Source organism: Mauremys mutica, chromosome 26 (assembly GCF_020497125.1).
Source record: "Mauremys mutica isolate MM-2020 ecotype Southern chromosome 26, ASM2049712v1, whole genome shotgun sequence".
Classification (NCBI taxonomy): domain Eukaryota; kingdom Metazoa; phylum Chordata; order Testudines; family Geoemydidae; genus Mauremys; species Mauremys mutica.
This window is the reverse complement of record NC_059097.1, coordinates 4,959,513-4,985,858: the sequence shown is the minus strand read 5'-3', so window position 1 is coordinate 4,985,858 and position 26,346 is coordinate 4,959,513. Positions and strand designations below refer to the sequence as shown.

The 26,346-nt window shown below is 52.5% G+C and overlaps 1 long non-coding RNA gene and 1 other non-coding gene across 2 annotated transcripts; both read right to left on the bottom strand.

Annotated features, from left to right (window-relative positions):
- Positions 1-571: 571 nt before the first annotated feature.
- TRNAC-GCA lies at positions 572-643 on the bottom strand. The gene has a single exon. It is a non-coding gene; the product is annotated as a tRNA-Cys (tRNA).
- Positions 644-19,400: 18,757 nt separating this feature from the next.
- On the bottom strand, positions 19,401-24,285 carry LOC123356718. The gene is made up of 3 exons (XR_006575423.1): positions 24,156-24,285; positions 22,265-22,307; positions 19,401-19,605 (listed from the first exon to the last, which is right to left on the bottom strand). It is a non-coding gene; the product is annotated as an uncharacterized LOC123356718 (long non-coding RNA).
- Positions 24,286-26,346: the final 2,061 nt, after the last annotated feature.

Sequence of the window (26,346 nt, the reverse complement as noted above, 5' to 3'; positions counted from 1 at the left end):
GGGGCTTGGCAGCTTAGAACTTTTGAGGGCTTTTCTCTGCCTTTTTGGTCCCCGCTGCAGTCAGTACATTCTAGACATGGGCATGGTGACCTCCCTGGGGATCTTGACAGCTTTAGCCAGCTTCTTGGTGGCTATTTTCCTGCTCACAGCCACTGTCTTCTTCTCATGCCTTGTCCTGGGGGGCCAGCTGCTGGTTGAATGGGAAGGAGCCAAAGTGCTGGTGACTTTAGCCCGCACCAAATTGCCTTTGCTCGTCAGACTCCTGAACCCCAACTGGATGTGGTTCTTGTTCTCCTGCACAGCACAGCCCTGGAGAAGAGGGATCTGCAAATGTACATTCCTATGATCCCTTTGTTTAACTGATGAAAACATAAACTAGACACTTAGAGGCTTGGAACTGATTTCAGCTGATGGACAGGTTTGCTAGGTTTTTATGCATTTGGACAGTGAAATGTTGAGTGTCACATTCATTTCAAGCATTCCCGTATAGTGGAGCTCCTGAACATAATGGAGAATGGAAATGAAAATATTTTCCCTGTTTTTAAAAAAATAAAAGAATAAGAGGCTTATTAGAGAGCACTTGGATTTGAAGCAAGGACCACTTGATCTGCAGTCAAACACTCTACCACTGAGCTATACCCCCATGAGAGCAGATGCTTTCCCCATTGTAGCTGAAGCACATCAGTGATTCCAATAGCAGGGGTAGGTTCTCTCTGGCGCACAGAGATTTTTCGGGGAGTTGGTGGCTCCTTTCTTTCCTCACCCTGGAGTAAACTCAGCTTTTTATTCCATGGTACATGTTTTATGGACTAACAACAGCAGCTTGAAGAAAGAGGAGAGTGAATATCTCACTCTCAGGACTGAAGGTGGCCACGTCCCCTCTGTCTGACCGTTGCCATTGCAGGAGAGAAGGTTTCAATGGAATTGAATGCCCTGGCTCAGACTAGAGACACAGAAAGGTTTTGCTGTTCATGGAACAGCAAAGGAAATTGTGTCTGTATGTGAAAGTGAGGAGGGACATGAAACGCCCACAGGGTGGCGCAATGCCCTAAGCTAAGGCAGGAGGGTGAAGGAATGGGGCTGAGGAATGACTGAAGTGGACTCACCTGGGATTGAAATGACATTTGTTTGTGTCGGGAAGTGAGAAATGTGACATTAATTCAGATGCAGGGTTGAGGCTTCTTTAGCTGCTTGTAGAACTTGAACTTGATTTCCCAGAAGGGATAAAGGGAAAGTCTGGGGCGGCCTTTAGTCCCTGGCTGGAGCAGTGTATGAAAAAGGCTCCAGAGACGCAGCTGGCAATTACAGGCCACTGAGGCTAACGTCAGTACCAGGCACATTGGGTGGAATTGTAGAGCCCAATGATTAGACCCATCGGTGAAGGGAATTTGCTGGGTGTAGCGGGTGGTTACCTGCTCCTGCCCTGCGGGGCTTGAAGCAGCCCAGGAGAGGGCTGGGGCTGGGGCAAGGAGCCTGGGCTGATTGGGGGAAGCAGGCTCAGCTGTGGCCATGCCCCAGTCAGGCCCAGCTGGCCCCTAGAAGAGGCTGTGAGCCAGGAGCCCAGTCAGTCTCCCTCTGTAGCGAGAGAAGGGCCTGGCTGCAGGGACCCAAGCAAGACACCTAGAGTGGGAGCAGGGCTGGGGAAGAGACAGAGGAGCTGGGAGCTCTGGCCTGGAAAGCCTCTTCTCCAAAAGAGAGTGCAAAGTGTGACAAAGGGATCTCACCAAACGGAGTGACTGGGCAGCAAAAAGGCAGATGAAATTCAATGTGGATCAATGCAAAGTAATGCACATGGGAAAACATGATACCAGCTCTACATCTAAACTGATGGGATCTAAATTAGCTCTTACAACTTAAGAAAGAGATCTTGGAGTCACTGTGGATACTTCTCTGAAAACATCTACTCAATGTGCATCGGCAGTCAAAAAAGTGAACAAAATGTTGGGAAGTCATTAGGAAAGGGATGGCTAGCAAGACTGAAATATATTGCCTGTGTATAAATCTGTGGTAGGCCCACATCTTGAATATTGGAGCTGGTCCCCCATCTCAAAAAGATATATCGGAATTGGAAAAGGTACAGAAAAGGGCAACCAAAATGATTGGGGTGTGGAACAGCTTCCATGTGAGGTGAGATTAATAAGACAGAGGAGTTTTCAGCTTGGAAAAGAGATGACTAAGGGGGGGCTAGGATAGAGGTCTATAAAATGATGACGGGTTTGGAGAAAGTAAATAAGGAAGTATCAGAGGGGTAGCCGTGTTAGTCTGGATCTGTAAGGAAGTGCTATTTACTCCTCATAACACAAGAACTAGGGGTCATCCAGTGAAATGAATAGGCAGCAGGTTTAAAACAAACCAAAGGAAGTATTTCTTCACCCAACACACAGTCAACCTGGGGAAACTTTGCCAGAGGATGCTGTGAGGGCCAAGACTATAACAGGGTCCATCAAAGAACTAGATAAGTTGATGGCGGACGGGTCCATCATTGCCTATTAGCCAGGATGGGCAGGGATATAAAACCATGCTCTTGAAGTGTCCCCAGCCTCTGTTTGCCGGAAGCTGGGAATGGGCGACGGGATGGATCGCTTGATGATTCCCTGTTCTGTTGATTCTCTCGCGGGCACCTGGCATTGGCCTCTGTGGGAGGATAGGATTCTGGGCTGGCTAGACCATTGGTCTGATCCAGTATGGCCGTTCTGATGACCAATAGAGGGCAGTGCCCACCAGCAATATGTATATTTGGTGCACTGAAAGGGCCAACTTTCCAAAGCTGACCCAAAGGTTTAGTAAAAGTGTTTTGGAGAAAAACACTAAACAGAACAATGCGAATGAAAACTGGGAGCTATTGTTTAAGGAGCTTGTTAGATGGGGCATAAGCCACATTGCCTAATTAGCTGAGCTTGCAATGGCCTTCCACTCAACTCCCTGACATTTCTCCGTCTGCAAATGTGGTAACTGTTTTAAAACCTAGATCCAATCAATTACAACACGTCAGGGAAGATTCTAGGCATCAGTGAGCTGATCATTGGGTTGATGGAGGTAAACAAGACATTCCCATAAGGCTCCCTCCCTCCCTCTTCCCAAGAGCCACCCTCATCCTCTCTCCCCTTTCTGCTCCCGCATCCTCTGCAAACTTTCGAAGACAGATGTCTTGTGATGGCCTTCGCTCATGGGGATGTTGCCTAATGGTCAGGGTTTCAGTCCTTCGGGGTGGAAGGACGCAGCAGATGGCAGGGGAGCCCAGGGCCCCCCATGGGCTCTGACCCAGGCCACTTTGAGGGCAACCCTTCCTACCACCCTGCTATTGTCCAAAGTTTGCAGTTTGTCACAGGAAGCTCTGAACGGTGTCAGCTCACTGCTTGGCACCTCTTCGTGGCTGGGTATGGCATGGGAGCTCTCTCCTTCTTGGGGTGGCAGCTGTGTCTGTTACGCTGACAGAGCCGGGTCAGTGACTTGTCGGTGGGTGGGATCGAACTGGGAACTCAGGAGCTTAGTGCATGGGCCTCCACAACATGAACTAAAAGCCACCTGGCTGCTAGCTAAGACTGTAGAGAAAACTTGTTTTATTGCTCCCTCTAAGTGATCTTGGTGCCACTAGCTGGGACACACCACCACACCCTGGAGGTGTGTGGATTACATACTTCCCTTAGCTGAGGAAGCGCATCCTGAGCTTCGGAGAGTTCCCAGTTGTAATCCCGGACGACCCCTGTAACAATGCAGCCTCTAGCAGGACACTGCTGAGAGTATCAATTCAGGATAAATTGCTTGGAGCAGGGCAGTCACAGCTTGAGGCTGGGTGTCCTTTACTATTAAAGCACGTCACACCAGCCATGCAGAGAGGACTTTGGTTTTACCCCACTGGCTAATCGGACGTCATAGAACCAATTCCCTCAGCTATTCCAGTTCCCTTCTATCACCACCAGCTCCGCTCTTTATGGGGATGAATGGTTATGAAAACCAATACCGCAGTAAAAGAGAAAAGGTTCTCTCAAAGGACCCCAAAGGACCAAGCCCCAGATGCAGGTCAATAGACGAGTCAGGTCTTACCCACAAATCACGCTTTTGCAAATCCTTTAGCGTTGTTATGGAAAAATTGATCCATGTGTTGTGTTTTCAATCATATCAGCCTGAGGCCTTTTATTGATTAGAAGCACACAGGGGAGAACCGTTATGGAAACGGCCTCCCCGAAGCTGGTTACAGACAGCCTTATAAAGCTTAAAACCACAATAGTAATATGCAAGTTATACACATAATTTCCTTATTATTTTGCTAAAAAAAGATTGCAAAGTTAATGCTGATTGGAGCAGGAGTAAATTTCTTCCATATTAGGCTTTTCCTGTTCTTACTTATCTGTTCTATGCGGTTACGTGTTGACAGTAGGGGATATTACCAAATTGTTTTTCAGTCGGGGACTGTTAGGACTTTCCACTGTCTCCTCCGTGCCCCCCTGCTTGGCTTGTCTGGCCGGCCCTGGCAGCTTGACATGAGGCCTGGGCCTACAAGGCCTTGGATAACACTGGATTTTCCCTTACAACATCTAAAATATAAAGGTTTATTCATAAAAAGAAAGAAATATTGATGAGAGTTAAAATGTTTAAAGGAATTACCGTATTGTTCCGAGTATAGGCCGCTCCTGATTATAAGCCGCACCCTTAAAGTTTGGTGCTATTTTAAAAAAATTAAATTTTTAACTTTTTTTAACTTAAAGAAAATATACACATTAGTAGAACAGTAAAACAGTATTTTATGTAATGAATAGGAAGACATGTACCAGTATTTTTAACACTTTTAACACTTTTGGTAGTCCTGCTTTTGACGGCATATGTTATATACTCAGAAATATTGAAAACTATTTTGTAGTTATACTGTAAATAAAGAAGGGAAAAGGAATGGATAACAAGGAGACTGATGGGAACAGTTCTCACCCTCTCCCCTGCACAACAATCAACAACATTAGCAAATGTTCTTAGGGTTAGGAATCATGGCCCCCCGAACTCCTGACCCATCCAACCCCCCGCGTTCCTTGACACCTCCCCCCACCCCAGGGACCCCTGCCCCATCCAACCACCCCTTCTCTCTGTCCCCTGACTGCCCCTGGAACCCTTGCCCCTGACTGCCTCCCACCGCCCCATCCATCCCCTGATCCTTTCTAACTGCCCCACCAGGACCCTTGCCCCTATTCAATCCCCCTGTTCCCTGCCCTCTGACCCCCCCAACCCCTATCCACCCCCCACCCCGAACTCCCCTGCCCTCTCTCCAACACCCCCTCCCTGCCCCCTTACTGCGCTGCCTGGATGTGGCTGGCGGCACTACAGTCCGGCCGCGGCTGGAGCTAGGAGCCCCGGGATGCTGGGCCGGGGCAGGAGTCACGCGGCCGGAGCCCGGAGCTGGAGGATGTGGCGGGAGCCGGACGGCCAGAGCCAGGTAGCTGGCCGGCCAGAGTAGGGCGGCCGGGAAGGGATGCGGTGCTGGGGCCGGAGCCGGGCGGCAGGGGACGCGCGGCCGGGGCCGGCGACGCGTGGCCGGGCAGGGCCGCCCAGAGAATTCCGGGGGCCCAGGGTCTTCGGCGGGGGGGGCCCCCCTTCCATTCTGGGACCTGCTACCGAAGTGTCCCGAAGACCCACCGCGGGGCGCCCCCGCCGCCGAATTACCGCCGAAGCGGGCCCCGCCGCTGAAGTGCAGCCCAGTCTTCGGCGGTAATTCGGCGGCGGGAGGCCCCGCCGCGGGTCTTCGGGGCACTTCGGCGGCGGGTCCTGGAACGGAAGGGCCCCCCGCCGCCGAATTACCGCTGAAGACCGGGCTGCACTTCGGCAGCGGGTCCCGCTTGGGCAGTAACTCGCCAGGTTACGCCCCCCCCCCCGCAGGCGAAGACCAGGAGCAGAAGAAGCTCCTGCGCCCGGCCCCGCAAGAGTTTTCCGGGCCCCCCGGAGCGAGTGAAGGACACCGCTCCGGGGACCCCGAAAAACTCTCGTGGGGGCCCCTGCTGGGCCCGGGGGCAAATTGCCCCCTTTGCCCCCCCCCTGGCGGCCCTGAGGCTGGGGCCGGCAGAGGCGGGTACACGGAGCTGGAGCCGGGCGGCGGGGGAGGCGGGGACGTGGCCGGAGGAGGCGGGCCTGGGGCCGGGGCGCGGGCCTGGGGCCGGGGCGGGGACGTGGCCGGGGCCGGAACCGGGCGGCGGGGACGTGGCCGGGGACGTGGCCGGGGCCGGCGGAGGCGGGTACGCGGGGCCGGGCGGTGGGGGTGGTGGGGACACGGCTGGGGCAGCCCAGAGGCCTCTGAGTCCCGGCCGCGGCTGGGATTTAAAGGGCTCTGGGCTCCCCACCGCGGCGGGCAGCCCAGAGCCCTCTGAGTCCCGGCCGCGGCTGGGATTTAAAGGGCTCTGGGCTCTCCGCCGCGGCGGGCAGCCCCGAGCGCTCCGAGGCCCCGCCGCGGCTGGGATTTAACGGGCTCTGGGCTCCCCGCCGCGGCGGGCAGCCCAGAGCCCTCTGAGTCCCGGCCGCGGCTGGGATTTAAAGGGCTCTGGGCTCCCCGCCGCGGCGGGCCGCCCAGAGCCCTCTGATTCCCCGCCGCGGCTGGGATTTAAAAGGCTCTGGGCTCCCCGCCGCGGCGGGCAGCCCAGAGCCCTCTGAGTCCCGGCCGTGGCTGGGATTTAAAGGGCTCTGGGCTCCCCGCCGCGGCGGGCAGCCCAGAGCCCTCTGATTCCCCGCCGCGGCTGGGATTTAAAGTATTTTTATTGTTTTTTTTTTTCAAGATCCCGATTATAGGCCGCACCCCTAATTTAAAGACTTAAATTAGGGGAAAAAAGTGCGGCCTATACTCGGGACAATACGGTAATTACACACAGTAATGGCAGAGTTCTTGGTTCAGGCTTGTAGCAGTGATGGAATAAACTGCAGGTTCAAATCAAGTCTCTGGAGTCCATCCACAGCTGGGATGGGTCATTCAGTCCTTTGTACAGAGCTTCAGTTTGTAGCAAAGTCCCTCCGGAGACATGAAGCTGCACTGAAAATAAGATGGAGACGAGGCATCAGCCTTTTATAGCCTCCTGCCATGTTGTCTTTGCTTTCTTTGTCCCAAGGACACTCTATCCAGCACGTGGCACAGAAAACCTTAGAGTTCTGTCCATAGGCAGGTCCCTGCAGACCTTGCTGAGTCACAAGGCATATCTGCCTTCTCTCAATGGGTCGATTGTATAGCTGATGGTCCTTAATGGGCCATCAAGCAGGCTAGGCAGAACTGACACCAACTTATCTGGGGTGTTCCCCAGAAGCAGAGCACAAGTTTGAAATGCAGGCAGCATAGAGCCAATAATCATAACGTCAACAACAAAAATGATACACATCTAGAGATAGCATCATTATAATCAGCCAATCAGAACCTCTCCATAGACCCCTTACACGACAACCTTTCTACAATATTGTCTGCAAATATAGAACAGTGGCCGCAACGATGATCTATACAGTTACAGATTATGTCAATAACGTCACAGGAGGTGACACAGCATCAGTGAGACTGATACTGAATAGCCTCCAGTTTCGGTGTCCTCGTTTGAAAAAGATGTTGTGAAACTGGAGCTGGGGCAGCAAAGAGCCACCAAATGTTCTGAGGGCTGGAGAAAAATGCCTTCCAGGGAGCTACTGAAAGAGCTCAACCTGTTTAGCTGATCAAAAGAAGATTGAAAGGTGACTTCATTGAAGCGCCTTAATGGAGAGAAAAGATTGGGTATTAAAGGGCTCTTGAATCGAGCAGAGAAAGGCATGACAAGACCCAGGGGCTGGAAGATGAAAAGAGACAAATTCATATTACAACTAAGGCACAAATATTCAACAGCGAGGATGATTCATCACGGGAACAAGCTACCAAGGAAAGTGGTGGATTCTTCATCTATTGATGTCATTTCATGAAGACTAGATGCCTTTCTGGAATGTGTTTGCCCCAAAAGTAGCTGTTGTGTCATACAGGAGGCCTGTGATATGCAGGGGGTCAGATTAGATGCTCTAATGGTCTCTTCTGGCCATGAAGTCGACTAATTTCTGAAAAACTGAGTGTAGCATTGGGAGCAGCGTCTGATGTTTCCAGGTCTAGCCGGCTTGCTGCCTAGAACGAACGCTCCTTGAGTGGGGTGATCCACAGGGAGTAGCTGAAACCTCCAAATTGCCTGGCCAGGGGCAGGACATTGGCACAGCAAGGGAGGGGTGTGGCAGTGACATCACAAAGGCCTTTTGCAGGACCTCCACCTATTGGTCCAAGGTGGTGGGGAGGTGGTGACCTCACAGAGAGATGCTGACATCAGCCAGGCAGGACAGGGGCGAGGGGCCAGGGAGACCTCAGAGACCCCTGTGGCTTTGCTGCAGCAAGTCTCCTTCTCCAGGTCTCTCTCTGAGGACTGAGAGAGTATTCGGGTTCACGGACGTGAGCGCCAGCAGGAACCTCTTTCGAGTTTTCTCCTTCCCTTTTAGTGATTTTACTGGAAAACAGATGTCCCTGTTTAGAAGGTAAGAGCCTCCTTGAGGTTTGAAACCTGTTCAGTCTGATCCATCTGGTGACAGTTGAATTCTAGGCATGGAAAACACGAGCTTAAGGAGGAAGAATTTTATTGCACACCTGGGATTTTGTCCCTTAGAATCACTGGAGACATTGGGGTTTGTGCTTTTTGTTTCACCTTTTCCTCCATCCATCCCTCCCTCCTTTCTCTTCGTCTCTTGCTTCTTTTGTCTTTTCTCCTGTTCCCCTCCCAACACCAGGAGAGAGGGGTGTGTGTGTGTGTGTGTGTGTGTGTGCACGCGCGCGCACGCGCAGTGCTCTGCCGTTCCCACTGTGGGAGGTCCACTCAAAAATGTGGAGCTGAAATAGTGCTCGGGCCATGATCCCCACCAGTGATCTGGGCCATCCTTTGGGCTCTCTGGTGAGAACCCTCAGCCTCCCGTCCTCAGTCTCTACCCTGATTGGCTGAGCAGGGGGTTATTGACAGGGAGGAGACTCAGGTCCTTGTTGTTCTCTTTCAAGACCAAGGAAATAAGTCAGAACCAGTTCTATGTTTGATGAATTTTGCTGCTTCTCTGCATTAATGGTCTCTGAGCAGTTCATGATTCTCTCTAACATTGCAGTTCTCCTCAAATACTTGCTGAATAATTACTGTCACTGTTGTTGGTCTGGAGCTCATCACAGAGCACTTTATTCAGGTCATTCAATGTCTGAAATTCAAGATCTGATGATTAGTTTGTAAAAGCAGCAAAGAGTCCTGTGGCACCTTATAGACTAGCAGATGTTTTGGAGCATGAGCTTTCGTGAGTGAATACCCACTTCGTCGGATGCATGTAGTGGGAATTTCCAGGGGCAGGTATATTGAAAATCAGGGCTCTTGGGTCCTATTCCCAACTCTGCCACTGACTGGCTGTGTGACCTCAGACAAGTCAATTCTCCTTTCTCAGCCTTAGCTTCTCCCTCTTTCGAGTAGGGATAATAATGATCCGCTCCTACCTAGCTCACGGTGGGTGGAGGCAGGGCCGGCTCTAGGTTGTTTGCCACCCCAAGGAAAAAAAAATTTGGCTGCCCCCACCCCAGCCCTGGGTTCCCCCCTCACAACCCTTGGTGCCCGAGCCCTGGGCTCTGCCTGCTCCCACCCGCACCCCCTGCCGCCCCAGCTCTGGGCCTCCCCCCCACCCGCACCCCCCTGCCGCCCCAGCCCTGGGCTCTGCCACCCCCACCCGCACCCCCCTGCCGCCCCAGCCCTGGGCTCTCCTCCACACATACCCCGTGCCGCCCCAGCCCTGGGCTCTCCCCCACCCTCACACCCTCTGCTGCCCCAGCTCTGGGCTCCCCCCCACACCTGCACCCTCCTTCCGCCCCAGCCCTGGGCCACTGGTAACTTGCTCCCAGGGCGGGTCATTCAGCAGGAATTTTGGATGTGCACAGAACACAGACAGGACTGGTTCCCGCATGGTTACAGAGCTGCAGTAAAGTGGAAGAATTTTCAGCTTGTGTGATTGGAGGAGATCTGGATCCATATTATCAGACTGTCCTCCATAAATGAGGAAAAGCCGAGGTGCCTTTATTATTCTTTGTTTCTATGGGGAATTTGCCAGTGCAATATCACTGTCTTCCTTTCAAACAAACAAAACTAGAAAAAAAATGGCAATCACTGTTGAAAATAGCAATTCCAGTCCTAAAAACCCCTGGGAAGCATTTCTTGCTCAATTTTATCTAGTAGGATGCCCCTGGAACAATGGGATCGAGAAACCTGCATCACTGAAAGTGCAGCCATAAAGACACCACACAGCAGCCTTCCCTAGCAGGGGCAGGGGGGCGAGAAGCGACATCATCCGAGCTCCCTGCATCCAGGTCACTTTCCTCAGCCGGGCTGCATCAGGGGAGGGCAGAGAGCAGCAGCTTCTGATGCTCCCCTCACAGCCCAGCCCAGGTGGGGAAAGTGACCAGGACGCAGGGAGCACATAGTGTTGCTCCTCGCTCCCCCCACCCTCTGTGGGGCCACGGAGGAGCACTGGGGCAGGGGAGAGCAGTGAGCACCTTTGCACGGCCACACGGTGCCCTTTGACCCCCTGGAGCCCTGGGCGGCTGCCGGGGGCCCCACCCCTAAGGCCGGCCGGGCTCCCCAGCACGAACAGCAGAGACACACAGAAACTGGCCACACACTGAGCAGAGGTAGCCTGGGCGGCTCGTAATGGAGGCTCGGGGGGGCTCAGCCTCCCCAAACCTTGCGTTGCCAAGGGGACAGTGGGGCCTATGACTAGGGGCCCTGGGCAAATTAGGCCCCCCTGGAAAAATCTGCCCCACGGTGGCCCCAGGGCTGCACGAGCTCCCACTCCCTGCTACGGCCCGGGGGCTGCAGCAGGGGCACAGAGCTTCTCTGGTCTCGGGGCCGCAGCGGGGCCGGGGTAAAGGAGTGACAGGGTGGGGCCAGTGGGGGAAGGGGTGGAGCAGAGGTGACAGTGGATGGGGCCGTGGGTGGAAGGTGTGGAAGGGGGCGGAGCCACACACAGAAGTGGGGGGGGCAGGGTTCCGGTGCTGGGGCCCCCGCACTTGTTCTCCCTTTCCCTGGGCTTTGGCATCACCAGCCCCTGCTGAGCGAGTAGGGGTCAGTGGTCCCCAAAATGTGGGGCGTGACTCCTAGGGGGACACAGAGGAAGATTGATGGGGGCACCTCAGGGCCTGAGCCAGCCCCCATGGAGGGCAGGGAGGGAGCCCCACTCAGCCCCACTCTGTCCCAGCTCTTCCCCAACCCCACCCTCAGCCTGGGCCCCTGGCTCCCAGCCCGGCCTCGACCCCCTTACCCCTGTCCACACCCCTCTCCCCAGCAAGCAACGGCCCCACTCCCAGCCCCGGTTCTCGACCGCGGCTTCCGAGGGGCCACAGCCATGGATACGAGGGCGCAGTGTGAAATGTTTGGGGACCACTGGGTTAGGGTGACGTCCTCAATCACTTCTCTGCAGTCCAATGAAAGCGATTCCTCACCCACCCACCCCTCCGTCAGGACGGCCTAGGTACGTTCCGCTGCCCTTCACTCGTACAGGAAGGAGAATAACATTTCATTCCACTCAATGCTAAAGTGATTTGTTACCCACCACCATCCCAAACTGGTCATTTTGGGGAAGCGGCCCCACCATGCTGCATAGCTAGGCAGAGCAGGGGTGTCTATGCAAACACGGCCTGTTCCTGAAGTCTTCCCCCAGCTCCTCACTAGATGTGAGGGGGGAGCTCATTCAGCCCCTGCTTACGCTTAGTATTTAAAAACTCCTTAGTGGCCCTATCTCTGCCGGACTTAGATTTCTCCTCCTGTACATGTCTTAGCAGCTCAGATGAGGTGGCTGAGTGGTTAAGATGCTGCTGCTAATCCATTATGCTCCCCACGCATAGGTTCAACTCTCATACTCATCAGATGCATTTAGTCTTCACTCTCCTTTATAGACAACCATCTCCCCCCTTAGTACAATGATAGATCCAACAAAAACCTTTTCAGAATCTCAGCTGCCTCCCCTCCTTGCTTCAAATAAAATGTCTAAATCCCAGATTTCTAAAAAAATTCTCTAGTCCTGCATTTCTTAGTTTTTATCTCAAAAGGGAACAGCCTCATAATCTCCCCCAAACACCCTGGGACCTCCCCAGATAATTAAAATACCCCCAACCTGAGCAAGGCCACAACAGTGAACCAGAGCTAGTGTCTAGGCCAAGCTGTTCTGAAGGAGACAACTCAACCATTTTCTCTCTGCTTCCCTTGGCAAAGTCTGACTGGGAAAACAAAATTCCCCAAACTGAAAATTTTCTGCTGAGAAACCACTACTAGTCTGTTTGGGGACTTTGGTTTGAATGTACTATTATTATTCTCTTCTGATTTCTGAATCAGTTTTGTCATCCAGGTGTGTTTCCAGCTGTTGAGTTGTGGGGGAGAGAGGCCAACTCATAATGTCTCTACCCCACCTGTCATAGTTTCTTCCAACTGGCTAGGAAGTACCTTTGCTAGGATGTGAGCAAGCAGTGCCCATTGTCGCTGTGCTATCTCGGAGAAGTCTGCATTGTATACGGTTCCTGGGATAGTCCTTGGCAGTGTGGATCCCTTCAATGGGCCAGCAGCGAGTCTGGCTCCTCTATTGTCACACCTGAAAGGCTGGTGGTGGGCATTTCCCAACCTCATCTCAGTCACACACACAGAGCAAAACTTCCCAGCCAATGCTACACACACAATCCAACACAATAGTAATGTTCAACAGACCAAGACTTTTGAAATGATACCTCACCAGGCAGACTTTGTACAAACTGTATCATCATTATAGGAGAGCAGTGAATATGGGGCTTCCAGGGTGCTGCTTTGAGCACAGCGAGCCACACCTGGGCTGACATGGCAATGGAGACGTACCCTTAGAGTCCATCTCTCCTGGGATAAAGATGGCAGCAGGGCTGGCCTGGACCATCTGACGTGGGCTCATGAAGCTAAAGCCGAGAGGCTAAAAACTGTGGTGCAGATATTTGTGTTCACACTGAAGCCTGGGTTTGGAAACCCTCACCCCTCGTGGGGTCTCAGAGGTTGGGCTCAAGCCCATCTGTCTGCACTGTAATTTTATAGTCTTGCAGCCCAAGCCGCATAACCCTGAGTCAGCTGACCCGGGCTTTGCGACAGGTGCCCTGGGTGTGTTAATCGCAGTGTAGACATAACATTAGGCTACGTCTCCAGTGCAATGAAACACCCACGACTGGCCCGTGTCACATTAATCAGGGTCATGTGGCTTGGGCTGTAAAGTTGCAGTGTCCGTGTCTCGGCTCCGGCTCAGTCCCCTGCTCCAGGAGCCCAGAAGGTTGGGAGGGAGTTTAGCAAGTGGAAATGGTAAAACCGCAGGGGAGTATTACCCTGGACTCATGGCATTTCTCCATTGGTCTGTCTGCTTTGGGGCAGGGACAGAAACACGTCCTGCTGCTTTTGTTATTTCAAAGGGCGGTTTAGTATTTTCATTCTCAGACACGGTTCACTAAGCAGGACTCAATCCTCAGTGTAAATAAACAAGCCACCAACACATCAGGGATTCCAGTAACAGGGGCAGGTTTTCTCTGGGCACTGAGATTTTTCAAGGAGTTGGTGGCTCCTTTCTTCCCTCACCCTGGAGTAAACTCAGCTTTTTATTCCATCCTTGATGATTCATGGAATAACAGCAGCAGCCTGAAGAAAGAGGAGAGTGAATATCTCACTGCCAGGGGTGAAGGTGGCCACGTCCCCTCTGTTTGACCATTGCCATTGCAGGAGAGAAGGTGTCAATGGAATCAAATGCCCTGGCTCAAACAAGCGACACAGGAAGATTTTGCTGTTCATGGATCCATGCAAAGGAAATTGTGTCTCTGTGTGAAAATAGGGAGGGAAATGAAACACCCACATGGTGGCATCTAAGGCTGAAGGGACCCCAATAGGATTAGAACAGGATAAATTCTCAAGCAGCATGTTTCTTACTTTGCCCATCTGTCAATTTTGATTATCATCAATGGAAATATTTTGCCATTGGGTTGTGTGTTTACACTGAAATTGACATTTACCAACAAATAGGTAATTCTTCCAGTCCTGCCTAGTCTGCAGTTGGTGAGTTTAGAAGGACAGAGTCACACTTCCCGGTCCCCATGCCAGGCCTGGGCTCTCCATGCTGCCCACTTCCCACAATGCTGGGATCCATCCCATATCTCCCCTCAGACCTCTGCCCCCCACCCCCACTTCTGGGATCCCCTCCCCACACTGTCCAAATGCCCTGCTTCCAGGATCCCTCCCCATTCCCTTCCTCTCCTCTGAGCAAAAGCTCTGCACTATTCTCATACTGGGACTTGAACCCAGGCCACCTAGGTGAAAACCAGGTATCTAGATCACTAGATCACATAGGAGAGGGATTGTGCTGTTTGTCTACTAAGCCAACCCCTCCTGAAAGCAGCACTGCCACCCAGCAGGGGTTGCACACAGGGCTACATTAACCCTTCAGGTGCTAAAGTTTCCCCTCTATCCATTCCCAGTGCCTGTGATCAGGAAACGGACATCAGGGCTCCCAGGTGCTGCACAGACCATGATTGAGATCAGGACCCCATATTGCGCTAGGTGCTGTACACACCCAGGCCAAGACTGGGACACCCAGGGGGTTCCTCTCAATTTCCCTGAGCCTCTGCTGCCCAACTGCTTCTGACTCCATCTGGATCACACACACACCCCCGCATAGCCCGGGGGCGGGGCAGCTCCTGGGGGCGGGGCTCTGGCACATTGTGACGCAGGAGCCCGGGCCCAGCAGCTGCTCCCTGGTGGCCACGTGCTGCCAGCAGCGCTGGAGCCGCCCGGGCCGGAGCGGAGCCGCTGTTCTCAGCTGCAGCAGGAGCTGCCCCCGGCCCCGCTGGGCTCCAGGTGGGGACAGAGCCTGGGGCCCGGGGTTCCCCTGGGTGCGGCTGGCGGGGCGGGAGGGGAGAGGCCGGAGCTGCAGGCGGGGAAGGGCGGGGGGGCAGGCGGGGGGTTGATCGGTCTCTGGGCACCAGGGGAGCCCCGGGGCAGAGTGTGTGTGTGTGAGTGTCCCGGGCCCAGGCGTGCGCAGGGGGGAGCCCCGGCACCCCAATGCCCTGAGCCCCGGCTGGGGAGGCTGCTCCCCCCCTCCCGTGGGGGCTCCGGGGGAGGGGGGAGGCTGCGGCGGCTGCAGGCGGGTGCTCACCCCCCCCCCGGGAATGACCCGCTGCCGGCAGCTTGTGGCGCCTCCTCCGCTGAGCTTTTCCCCGGGGGCGGCCTGGGCGCAGCTGCGATCAGCTGTTTGCTGGGCAGGCTCCGCTGCTCCCCCCCCCGCTCCTGGGGGGCTGAGTGAGCCCCCCCCAAACAGCCCCAGGGGTCGGTGTGGGGGCGGGGCCAGCAGCAGCAGAGCCCCCCCCCGCTCCCCTGGGGCTGCCCCGCCCCGCTCGGGCTGGGGGCTCTGCCAGGGCCCCCGCGTGAGTCGCTGCTCCCTGCCCGCCAGGCTCGGCTCCGGCCACAGCAGCGGCGGGAGCCCCGGGGAGCCCAGCTGGGCTGGGGCTGGGGGAGGTTGGGGGGAGGAGAAGCTCCAGATACCGGTAGGAGGCGGAGGGGAGAAGCCGAGCTGGAGTGGGGGGAGGAGAAGCCCCGGACTGGGCTGGAGCCACGCTGGGTGGTTTGGGGGGGGGAGAAGCCCCGCTGGGTTGGGAGGTTGCGGGGTGGGGGGGAAGGCCAGGCCCCAGCAGGAGTCCCACTGGGAGGGTGGGGATGGAGGAGGGGAGGAGCCACCCTGGGGCAGGCAGGAGAACCCCGGACCCTGGCAGAAGATGTGGGGCTGAAGTCCCCGGCTCGGGAGCCCCAGCCACCTTAGTGGCAGAAGTTGCAGGGCTGAAGCCCTGACCCCCCTCTGCGTGGAGCTGGCCTGAGCCCCTCTCGCTCCCATCCCCCCAGTGGAGCTGGCTCCCACTCTCCGGCTGTGGAGAAATTCAGCCCCAATCTCCCCATGTTGGTATCTCCATTCCCCCCCCCCCATCACCCAGCCATGGATGGATTTAGCCCAGGAGGCAGGGTCAGTGTTGGCCCCATTGGGCAGGTGGGATCTAGGGCACAACGAGGTGAAGTGACTTTCCCAAGGCTAAGCAGTGAGTCTGTGGCAGAGCAGAGACTCAAACCCAGAACACCTGAGCCCTGTGCCTTAACCACTAGGCAACCTTCCCCCCGAAGGAGAGGGAACCTCCTCTGCCACTTTGAGTGTGTGGGTGGGAGCAGCCACTAGACAGAGCTGCCAGGAGGTGGGGAGGGGGGCTGGATAGTTGGGCTGGGTGATTAGGGGGTGGGAGGGTCCCAGGAGGGGGCAGTCAGGGGACAAGGAGCAGGGGGGGTTGGCGGTTCTGAGGGGGGCAGCCAGGGGGCAGGAAGTGGGAGGCAGTGGATGGGGCGGGGCTAGAACAGGGCTCCCTGGGTGCACACCCTAATGAAATGTGCTGCACACGCCTATGGTCACGGGGGGTGAGCTACTCGCATCCTTTTCCTGTTCGTGCCATTTCTTTCCATCTCAAAACCTGATAACAATTCTCTCTGGTTCTTCCCCTTCTCTCTCCCCTCCCCACATGTGGCTAGAAAATCCAAGGAGATTCCCTCGTTTTCCCTAAAATTACTGACTCTCTAGTCTCTCATTTTCCCTATTTTCTCCATAATTCTTCAGTTCTCCTCAGCTTTGGGATGTGAACCCAGCCCGTTTATCTGCAGCAATTTGTCCTTGGGTAGGTGGAATTTGCTGCCCTGTGTCACTCCCCCAGCGTGGGTGGGGGTTAGTAGGTGCTGGCTGGGGGAGCCCGCAGACGCGGCTGCCTCTGGCGGGGAGATGGGGGGGCCGATCTCTGCCAGCGACAGGACATGGCCGCACAGGAGGGGAAGGGAGGAGCCAGTGTCCCTATGGAGCCTGCCCAGCCCCTTTGGTTCTGCTCCTTTTCAGCATTTTGTTCAGAGACTTTATTACTGGGGAGGCTGAAAAATCTCCCTGTGGGCTTAGCCTGGCAGGAGGGGCCAGGTCTCCCCGGCAATAAAGAGCTGGAGCATGTTCCCAGCATGGCAGAACCTAGGCTGTGTCTCTGCAGGGAAAGATCCTGAGGGAATCGTGATGTGACATGAACTAAAGCCTGTTCTGAAACCTCCGCAACTGCCCTTCTCCCCCTGCCAGGCTGCAGGATGTCGTCCATGTTTCGCTCCAGCTCATCCCATCCTCCCATGGGACAGGGAAGGGAAATGGCTGCAGAGGAGCCAGCTCAGGTAGGGTTATGGGGGGGTTGCTGGTGGGTTCCTGCTGGAGGGAGAGGGACAGCAAATGCACCGGAGGTGGGAGGCTTGGACAGTCTGGTTTGGAGGTTGGAGCAGGGCAGGAGATTCCCAGGGTGGAGAATGGGAGGAGGCCAGGGTGTAGCAAACTTGTTGGGACTTGTTCAATATGTGGCTTCCATTCTAGGAACAGACCCACGGGGTTAGAAGGTGGAAATGCTCTAATTTGTGGGACAGGAAACAACCCCCCTAGGTGGGGCTAGGAAAACGGGCCAGACTCCCAGGGCTGGAGCCCGACCTGATTAACCAGCGGCTGCTGTGAGATGTGAGGGGCACCCACCAGGGAGGCTTGAGGGGGTTCTTAACCTTTTTCACAGGCCTTGGGTGGCAGGCCAGTCCTCACCCACAGACAACTTGAAGCATATTCTCACTAGTAACTGCACACCGCACCATAGTAACTCTAGCTCAGGAACCAATCCATGCACCAAACCTCGATGCCAACTCTGCCCACTTATCTACACCAGCGACACCATCACAGGACCTAACCAGATCAGCCACACCATCACCGGCTCATTCACCTGCACATCCACCAATGTAATATATGCCATCATATGCCAGCAATGCCCCTCTGCTATGTACATCGGCCAAACTGGACAGTCTCTAAGGAAAAGGATAAATGGACACAAATCAGACATTAGGAATGGCAATATACAAAAACCTGTAGGAGAACACTTCAACCTCCCTGGACACACAATAGCAGATCTTAAGGTGGCCATCCTCCAGCAAAAAAACTTTAGGACCAGACTTCAAAGAGAAACTGCTGAGCTTCAGTTCATCTGCAAATTTGACACCATCAGCTCAGGATTAAACAAAGACTGTGAATGGCTTGCCAACTACAGAACCAGTTTCTCCTCCCTTGGTTTTCACACCTCAACTGCTAGAACAGGGCCTCATCCTCCCTGATTGATCTAACCTCGTTATCTCTAGCTTGCTTCTTGCTTGCTTATACATACCTGCCCCAGGAAATTTCCACCACTTGCATCCGATGAAGTGGGTATTCACCCACGAAAGCTCATGCTGCAAAACGTCTGTTAGTCTATAAGGTGCCACAGGATTCTTTGCTGATTATACCTCATTAGCATTGACGCACAACCTGTATCCTGTGGTTAAGGCACATTTGGAAACAGGGGTGCCTTTCCAGAATTTTTTTTATTTAAATTAATCTTCTGGCTAATTGTTCACTGTTGTATCGGGAAACAGAGACGAGACAGAGCTGCAGTGAGGCGTCTCTGGATAGTCCCAGACCGCTGTTTTTATTCTCTCTCTTACAGACCGGTTACTCAGTATTACATGATTGACATCACACAGGTTACTTATTACTATATGATTGATACACCTGTTTACTTCATTCTGATTGATTAAGGCTGGTTTCCCTCACCGGGCCATTGTCTTGTGTGACTAGGCTAGCATAGCAGAAAGTGCATAATATACTGTGCTAATAACATGGTTCAGTGCAGGGACAGCGTGGTTTGCCAACATCTGTACCTACACTGTACCTACATCTCCCTCTATTTTGTTTTGTTAACTATGACTAATACTTTCGGGGGGGCTCCGGGCTAGTCCATGGACAGCCCTTAATGAAGAGAGAAACAAGTGAAGGGATACACTGGATGCCGCAGCAAAACAGCACGAGTAACAGTACAGTGAGTCCCCCAAAGGTGACAAGTTGATGCAACCACCCAGTGTTAGGAAGCCATGAGGAGAGCCAATCCCACCATCCCGAGAAGGGGTCTGGATTGTATCTGATTTGATCTGTTAAATTTTTAATTATCTTGAGTTGATTTTCAACTGAATGATGATGATCAGAAATATTAAAGCAACACATATCATTAACCTTTTCACATCCATAATGATGCAGCATAAGTAATTAGCATTTAAGCTGGCTATTAGCGCAAGAAAATAATTTTCTGTAGTTTTATCCGCCTTAGTTTGCTCTAATACATGTTCAGCCTGCCGTGATAAAGCTTTGACCTGCCCCCAAGTTATGGCAGTGTTAGGTGTGCCACGCTTTCGGGCCTTGTCAATCTTGTCCACCCTATCTGTCAGGGTTAGACTGAAGTCCGGAATGGGATTCTTTAGCCCCTGATGCCAGGCCATCTCTCCACGGCTTCACAAAGCGAGCGGGAACCCACACAGGGCCGGTTTCAGTTGACACTGCTGCGTAGCCCCGGCCCCAGGTGATGAGTGGCACAGGCAGGCTCCACTCTGGTCCTGGCAACTTGCGATATATCACCTTTGGCGCCGGAAGGGGCTCGGTCTGTCTATAATGGCGCTGGGCTCTAGATAAAAACTGATTATTAAACAAAGTTAAATTCAAATGATTCAGAGTAAACAAGACACGAGCCAGCCATTCTTCCTTATCTGGCAAGGATAGGGGCACTCCTCCTTTTTGTTTTTGTTTAGTAAGGGCCTCCTTTAGGGTGCGGTTAGCCCGCTCAACAATGGCCTGACCCCGGGAATTATAAGGAATGCCGAATTTGTGGAGAATGCCCCACCGGGCACAAAATGCGGCCATGGCGGAGGAACAGTAAGCAGGGCCATTGTCGGTTTTTTAACTCAGTGGGGCTGCCCATTACCGCAAAACTGCGAATCAAGTGATTGCAAACATGTTTGGTAGCCTCCCCTTTTTTGGGCAGTTACCCAAGTGTAACCAGAAAATGTGTCGATGACAACGTGCAGGTATTTCCAAGGGGAGAAGGGGGGAAAAAGGGTGACATCCATCTGCCAAAGTTGATTGGCTCCGAGACCACGGGGATTTACCCCTATGGGAGGACCCTGTGGGTTAAGGGTACATTGAGGGCATTGTTGAACAATACCTCGAGCATCAGATAGAGGGATCTGAAATTGTTTAGCCAATGCCTTGGCATTTTGATGGTGTAGGGCATGACTTTCTATAGGGGTACAAGGGAATGCCCTGAGTTGGGCATCCGCCTGGGCATTGCCTTCTGTCAACATGCCAGGGAAAGGTTGGTGGCTTCGAATATGAGCAATAAAAAAACTGATCGGTACGGGAATGAATGAGATGTTGCAATGCTAAAAACAAAGCTAGCAAATTTTTATCTAGCGCTGGTGATACATAGCTACCACTAATATTTGAAACAACATTGGCTACATATAAACTGTCAGTGATAATATTAAACGGTTGCATAGAAAAACGATTAAAGGCTAAAATTACTGCAGCCAGCTCAGCACGCTGGGCGGAGCTTTGGGGTAGGGTAAACAGAGAACACCAGTGGGTAGTAGATGGGTCACGCCAAGAGAGAACCCCACGGTTTGGACTCCCGCCCGTAAATACTGTAAGCACATCTGGCAGCGGGGTTGGGGAGAGTAAATAGCAAAAGTTAAGGGGTAATCGCTGCGTCATGCTGAAACGGGGGTCCTTCAAAGTGTGATAGGAGAAGACCCCAGTAAAGGCTGAGCATGCACACTGAACCTCGGGGTTAGTTTCACAAAGAGTTTGCCATAAATGCAAAGGGATCAGAAGTACTATTTCAACGGGATCAATGCCTAAAAGGACCCACGCTCGCTGGCGTCCCTTGGTGATAAGGGAGGCAAGCATGGAGGGAAGGGGAGTAAGGGTGTTTGCCGGGGTATGGGCGAGATAAAGCCATTCAAGGATTCGTACCGTCCCAGCCTCGGGTGCTTGAAAGAGGGCGGCACAAGGCTGGGTCACCCCTTGAAGACAAGCGAGACGTGGAGGCTCGTTATCCACGGCACGATCCACCCAAACCTTTGCGAGAGATTGATTTACCTGCTCAATGGCATCTAATTGTGTTTTTGTGAGAGAAATGATATCGGAGGGGTGACGCCCCTGCCGAAGAGCATCAAATAATGGACTTAACATGTTAGTATCAAGGCGATAATAGGGACGTACCCAATTAATAATGCCCAGGACTTGTTGAAGGGTGACGTAATTAATGTTGGTTTTCAAGGCAATTTGCGGGATAATCGGAATGGAATAAGCGGCCATCATTTTATGTCCCAGATAAAGGAAGGGCTCTATACATTGTACCTTTTCTGGGGCTATTTGAAGGCCGTATTCCTGGAGCATATTTTGCAGGTCAGTTTGCCATGAAGGAGGGAGTTCTGGCCCTGCTATGAGGATATCATCCATATAATGGTAAACCTTAAGCATAGCGTACCGTTTGCGAAAGGGTAAGAGAGACTGATTCACATAATACTGACAGAGGGTGGGGCTGTTTAGCATACCCTGGGGAAGAACCTTCCAATGGTAGCGTTCTGTTGGCTGACTATTATTCAAAACAGAGATAGTAAAGGCAAAGTACTTTCGATCACGGGGGAGGAGAGGGATAGAGAAAAAACAATCCTTAAGATCGATTACTGCTAACTGATAATCATGTGGTATAACATTCGGATTCGGGGTCCCACATTGAAGGGCTCCCATAGGTTCCATAATTTTGTTTATAGCTCGGAGATCATGTAATAATCGCCAGCGTCCAGATTTTTTCTTAATAACAAAGATTGGAGTATTATATGGGCTAGTAGTAGGCTCAATATGTCCCTCGGTTAATTGTTCCTGAACTAATTCCTTAAGGGCTATTAATTTTTCCTGAGGGAGTGGCCATTGCTCAACCCACACTGGGACATGGGTTTTCCATTCCAGGGGGAGGGCAGTGTGTAAAAAGCACTGACGTGTCATGGCACCACTAGGGAGGCTCCCAGCTGAGACAATAGGTCTCGCCCCCAGAGATTAATGTCAATTGGCAAAATGCACGGACGAATTTTTGCAACCTCTCGCCCTTCCTCACTATCCCATACTGAGAGCCAATTGGTGCTTTGTCGGGAAGATTGCGGGCCTCCCACTCCCCAAACAGAGGGGGAAACTTCGGAAGGCCAGGAAGGGTCCCAATGCTTTTGTGCAACTACTGAAACATCCGCTCCAGTGTCTAGCAACCCATAGAGCTCCTTACCGTTGATGATATACTTACGGGTCGGTTTGTGGGTTCGGATGTGTTGTAATACTGCAGCAATCTGTGGATGAAAAAGGAGACCTTGCTCCAGATTAACGCGAGTAGAACCAAATCCGCCGGCACGACTCGCTTGGCTGGGTCCGGCCAGCGCTGTGTAAGGTAAGATTAGCAGTTGAGCCCAAGAATCTCCCGCCTTTAGCTGAAGGGGAAGATGACTCCAAATTTGAACATAAATAACTCCGGTGTAATCAGAATCGATAACTCCGGGCACAATCATAATAGACTGACTACTGGCAGAAGAACGAGGCAAAATTAACCCAAATGTGTCTGGGGGAAGCGGACCAGAAAGCTGCGTAGGCATGAGGAGTACGTCACCAGGGAGAGGGGATTGCATATCTACTGCATTAATAAGATCCAAACCAGCACTGCCTTTTGTGGCTGGTCGAGCAGCTGTGGCAGGCAAAGCTCCCTCCTTTAAACCGGGGCTGGAGGGGGGCCCGGTCGAAAGTTTCCCGAATTATCTGGGGTTGAGGAGCGACATTGATTAGCCCAATGATATCCTTTATTACATTTTGGGCACTTTTTAGAAGGACGGCCCCCGGTGGTGTTAGTTCCGCCCTTATGAGCACCACCTCCTGGGGCCCGGCACTCCTTTTTGAAGTGTCCAGGTCGCTGGCAGTTAAAGCAGTTACCTGTAGGTTTGTTACCTTGACGGATTGCTCCCGCCAACAGTGCCATAGCGTGGGTCTGAGTGCCCACTTCGGCACATGCCTGCAACATGTCAGCGAGTGTGTAATTAGGGCGGTGAATGATAGTTTGGAGAATTTTCCGACAGTCAGCATTGGACTGCTCATACGCTAAGCGTAAAAGGAGTTCCGTCTGAGCGTCCGGATTGTCAATTTGGCGTTGAACAGCCTCCTTGAGGCGATCAACGAAATGATGATAAGGTTCAGTAGCTTGTTGTTTAACATTTGTGAATGATCGAAGGGGCTTGCCAGAGGCTGGAACGCGCCGAAAGGCTCTCTGAATGCACATTGCCGTGCGGTGAAAAGATTCCATGGGCAATATAGATTGTTGCTCCATGGTGGCAAAAGCTCCTGTCCCATATATTTGCTCAGCAGTATTCTGCGCGTTACCGAGTGCTAGGGCTGCCAACCTAAACTCATTATCCCATACCACGTACTGTGCAGGGGAAAGGATCATACGAAATAGATGTTTCCAGTCCTCCGGGATCATAGTATAACTATTAGCGATCCCTTCTATCATACCCTGCACATAAGTGGAACGCAGCCCAGTCTCATGTACCGCTTTGTTAAGCTCCCGAAGAATTGAATACGGGAGGGTGGAGTGCCTAGCTACCACCTCACCTGCCTCATTGGGAGGGTCATAAGACAGGGGAAACATCAAAGGGATTTCTCCCTCCCATTCTTCCAATAAGGGGTCCTGCCCGCTCGCCCGCACCGCTGCAAGGGCGGCACAGACAGCACTCTGATGAAGGGACTTCTGCCCCAGGGTGTCCACCACTGGTGTAGAAGTTTTTGGTGCTAAAAAAGGGGCTGGTGGGAGCACTCGGGGATAGGCGGGAGGTGCCTCTACCGAGAGCAAGGGAGGTGCGGAGGGGGACGCCTCTTTTCGTAATCTCCCCACCGCAGCTGAACAGTGCTGCCACAACAGAATATGTTGGATCTCGGCTCGAGGTTCCCTAAACAATGCCTCTCCGATCTTTATCCAATCGGAGTGATCTAGGGAGCCTCGGTTCGAGTACCATGGGCACTTATACTCAATCACTCGGAGCAATTCCTCCAAGTGCCGTAACGATACTGCAGTACACCCGTCCTGTTTGATAAGCTTCAATAATTCTTTTGCATGATCTTTTTGCTCAATGGATAAATCCCCCCCCATTACTCACGAGGGAGCGCGTTGCGCTGTGGTGCACCAAGGCTAAGCCAGCCGATGAGTCGGGGGTCCTGTGTCTGGATCACGTCGGGGTCACCAGATGTTGTATCGGGAAACAGAGATGAGACAGAGCTGCAGTGAGGCGTCTCTGGATAGTCCCAGACCGCTGTTTTTATTCTCTCTCTTACAGACCGGTTACTCAGTATTACATGATTGACATCACACAGGTTACTTATTACTATATGATTGATACACCTGTTTACTTCATTCTGATTGATTAAGGCTGGTTTCCCTCACCGGGCCATTGTCTTGTGTGACTAGGCTAGCATAGCAGAAAGTGCATAATATACTGTGCTAATAACATGGTTCAGTGCAGGGACAGCGTGGTTTGCCAACATCTGTACCTACACTGTACCTACAGTTCACCCTGTTACCACTTGGTACCTCTTTTCCCATCATCTTAGGGCATCGGGTTATTCCTCGGCCATTTACTTCTGTCAGCATTTCTTAGCTCCAAGGCCTAAAATAGCGAAGCTAAAATCTTGCAGGTCTCAGCCTACAGGCCTTGCCTGTCAGCCCTATTTACGTAGATACCTAATACATGATTATTCTCGCTACAGACTGATCAATCGATTCTCTATTTAGCACACAGTGATTCCATGTGACATAACATGTTAGTTATTTATAACACCACACAATAAATGAACAGTAAACTAAAATCACTGGCTGCCATTCCCACCCTTACTCCTACGCTGCTGCTGTATCCTGTGGTGCCCGGCGCTCTGCCTGCAGCTCAAGCCGGGCTTTGCGCTCTCACACGGGGGCTCCATCTTGCCGGAGCCCCAGATACCCTGTGGCCGCTCCTGGCTCACCAGGGGCCATTTCAGATTTTGGGGCGGGGGCAACTTTAACTGTGATTCCAGGGGCTACTGAGGCACCTGAAAACTGTAGGGTTTTTTGCAGAAAATAACTTAGAAATTCACTGACGAGCTCTGTATCTAATTGTTATATAAAGAAAGATAAATATATACTGACTCCAATTACAGCCACATATTCAATTTAAAATGTAAATTTAGAACAATCAGGAGATAATAGAGTAGTAATAACTTTATACCTTTATTCATCGTACAAGTTTTGACAAGTTTCCTTGTCCGTCCCCCCCTTTTTGCCTTATCTCCCACCCACTAGAATAATTTTTAGACATTTGTCATCAGTCATTTTGAAATTGCATTTAATGTATCCTTATTGGCTACATTAGCAACTGTCGCTTTCATGCCTTTTCCTCATTTTAAGAGGAAAATATGCCACCTATAGAATTCTAAATTGAGTAAATAGGTGTGTGACCGATGCATGGCTTGTGTGACAGTCAGATGAGCTCCTGTTTTGATAGGAGAGAGTATAACGTTGTCATTCAGGAGCCCAAAGGTGAAAGGAGAACAGAGCCATGTGAGACGAGGAGAGGAATGGGGGAGTAGCTAATTCTGGGGTGCCAGGACATGGGGAGGGTGTGTGCAGGGTTAGAGCTAAGAAGCAGCAGGGAGAGAGGAGGTTGTGAGAGACGAGGAGGGAACACAGGAATCTCCCAAGGTGCCGGGAGGTGGTGCTGGCTGAGAGTAATGGGAAGAAGGAGAGGGGAGTGTGGGGGAAGGGCACCCAGGAAGTGGGCTGGGTGAGTCAGTGGGAGGGAGGAGAGGTTTGGGGATCTAGAGCTGTGGGGGATCCCAGACCTTTAACCCTGAACCCCTCCTATTCTGACTGACAACTGGCAGCAGGTCCGTCCCCGATCTCACTTTCCCCTGAGAGTTATGGTGCAATGAGGACCCAGAACTGATGCCTTCCTCTCTTCTCTGTGGAAGGGTTTGGGGAAAATCAGCACCTGATAGGTTTGATCTCTCCCACATATATTTTGGTTTGTTCATCCCTTTTTCCATTCCTCTCTCTGACATTTCCTTTTTCTCAGGCACAGGGAGTGACCTATGTCTGGATTCTCTCTGTCTCCCATCAGGTGATGGGCTGGTGAGTGAGAATGGGGAGGAGAAACCCCAACAGGAAGATGCTGAGCAAGGAGAACCACATGGAAACGTTATCAGGAAGATCCAAGAAAAAGCAAAAGCCTGTGAGACTCTGCACAGGGCAGAGGAGAACTTCAGTAGCCACTCAGACCTTATTACCCATGAGAGAATCAACTTGGAAGACACATGCTA